Source organism: Seriola dumerili, unplaced genomic scaffold (genome assembly GCF_002260705.1).
Source record: "Seriola dumerili isolate Sdu_G_001 unplaced genomic scaffold, Sdu_1.0 BDQW01009355.1, whole genome shotgun sequence".
Classification (NCBI taxonomy): Eukaryota; Metazoa; Chordata; class Actinopteri; order Carangiformes; family Carangidae; genus Seriola; species Seriola dumerili.
In genome coordinates, this window is record NW_019183610.1 from 77732 (window position 1) to 80658 (window position 2927).

Below are 2927 nucleotides of genomic sequence, written 5' to 3' on the forward strand. Positions count from 1 at the left end.
CTTGGGCTTGAGGGCAGCGCCTATCATGACCACATTAACGGTTTCCAGCCCGGGGATGTGTTAGTCACAGTTTGCTTCTCAGAATACCTAGTTGTTACTTCTCTTGGAGTCTCCCTTGAGTATTATGACACCAATTTAAAGCCTCAACTTCAGTCTTTACATTAAACGGGCTCTTTAAGACGTGAGACATGTTTTGTGTTTGCCTAACATACATAAGAAGAGATAGAGACTTAAGTGAACCTCCTCACCTTTAATGTCAAAAGACTTATGTCACTTCTGCTGTGTTAAGACAAGTCTATGGGGTTCTTTGTTCAGCTAGATTCACCAAAGAAGCACGGTGGGTATCATTGTAAGATGTTTGATTTCATCCCTCGTGGCTTGGCGCCCCTATATGACCATTGAACGATTCCAGCCCAGGGGAATGTGGTGTAGACAAGTTGTGTTCTTCAGGATCCTGTGTGGTTACTTCTCTGGGAGTCATGCCCTTAGGTTTTGACACAACTTTGAAGCCCTCAAACATAGATGATTCTATTTACAATTTATAGACTCTTAAGGGTAGATGTATGGGTGTTTGGCTTTGGCTTTACTTGTTGAATAAGTTATGGCCTTACAGCAACAGCATCGGGGTTCTCCATTAAAGGTCAAATTTTGGTACACTTTACTGCTGTCGCTAAAGGACCAAATCGTGTTCTTCTAGTGTTCAGTTAGACCCCTTCACACGAATTTGTATTATAATTGTTTCCGGCTGAGTAGGCCCCAGAATCACTTTACACTTGCTCTGCAAAGGCCTGTGCCTGGTAAATAGTTTCTGCTGACAGAAACTGACTATAGAAGAAGATAAGAATAGAAAGAAGATCTATACATATAGCTCACGGGGAGTGTGAATATACAACATATTTGGTAAATTCTTTTAGCTCATTTTGTACCATTTCTATATCATGATGTAAAGGACTGAATCCCTACAGCTCAAGAGATTAAGACACTTTGTAAAAAGGGTAACAGTCGATAAGATGCCCTGATTTTCAGCTCTCATGCTTGGTGGCCAGCTATGATGGTCTTTGAAAAGTCCTCACCGTCGGAAGGTCGCATATGCTGACTTCAGATTCTGCGTGTATCCCGGTACTCTCATCCTGGGAAGTCACTCCCTTGGCGGTGTCTTGGTACGCCACTTCATAGGACGAGCTCAACTCAAGTTCATCTCTTTACCAGTTTTAGAGCTCTCTCCACCAGTTAGACGCAGGTATTGTGCCTTCTTTGCTGTCTCGTAGCCATCTATGTACATACTGTAGTAAGAGTGGAGCATTAAGATCGACCTCCTCACACTTTTATAGGAAATGGAGATCATAGCAAATCCCCAAACTACGAACTTCGTGTTGATCAGAACGAGCAAGCCACGTTTGGTGGGTCTTGTAGTCTCGCATATACCTAATGGTGGCCTTCAGGAACAGACAGTCATATCTAGTCCTGGTGAAGGTGCTGACTTGTTGATTAGAACTATAACATGACCCTGTATGCGTTTCTTCTACTCTGCGGAGTCACCCAACCTTGGGTGTTACGCACATTAAAAAGCTCAACTCTCAATCCATTTTATACCACCTATAAAAGGTACTCTTTTTGTAAGGATTAGAGTAATTTGCATTTATGTTTTGGCCAATTGCTTAAACTGAGAAGCATAGGGCTTAAGTGACTCCTCACCTTAACTGTCAAACTTATGTCACTTCCTGCTGTTTGCTAGCATGAACAAGTCATGGGTTCTTGTGTTCAGTTAGACCTCCTCTTCCACAGCAAATCATTATTGCAAGTACATACACTCTCATTTGCTTTGAGTACACCCAGTCATACACTTGCAAAGCCCGCGTGTTAGTTCTGCTGTAGAATCTGGCAAATGTGTGTAAGTCTTGCCTACTCCCAAAATCTGAACCTGCCCTATGACTTTACAATAGGCAACCAGTAACTCGGAGAATCTGGAACAGCTCCATGCACAATGGTGTTTAAGTAAATTATCAAATAAACTCAGGAAAACCACAAAATTCAAGCAAGAGTAGAAAAGATATCTTATTCTTGCAGCAAGGGAACAAGTTACACAACAAGAGCTCGCAACAAATGTTCAAAGAATGCCAAGATTTCACAGCGAGAATTTTATACACAGACATATAATGAGACTTGACTCTCACATTTTTGCTTGAAATGAAGATAGTACACAATAGAGACTCGATTCCTGCCTTATCATAGCTAATTTCTTGGGTGTATGTTTGTAAGTGGCTAGGAGCCAATAGAGAAGGCTCACTGTGCTCCTCTCTGACCACATTCCTCGATGCTTAAAAATTATTATGTGAGAGAGAGTGGCGTGGACTTCAGCGGTAAAAACAATACACGTTTCCCAAATAATTAAGTAGTATATAGCTTTTATCATTTACAAGATCACAAATTTTAAATCCAATCCCAACAGATGCGTTTTACGTATTGTTTTCACACCAACAGAAATACTTTCTATACTTCAGTATACTAATTTGTTTGAGTTAGGCCTTGGCTTTTAGCCTCTTTCAAAGCATATTCCTCTCTGTGAACTGTTTTTTTAATGTGCGTGTGATTACATCATACTTTATAGCAGATTGTGAAGATCCAATGATTGTAGGAGGGAGGTCTAACCAACGTTGAGGAGCCTGCGAGCAAGAGCTCGAGTACTCAATCCCTGCAGAAGTGTTTAGACATCACCTTAATGCAACTTATTTCTTTCCCAATGACACCCAGCTCCGATCACCTTTAGATGTTTCATAAGATGATTCAATTACATATATGTAATCAATCATCACCTTGACAGTAAAAAGAATTGATACAAAGCGCTCTATACCCATTTCTCCCTCAGTGGTCTATTGATTAGGAGCCTATCATTATGTTATAAAAGCGACTGTCAAGCTCAAGGCTCA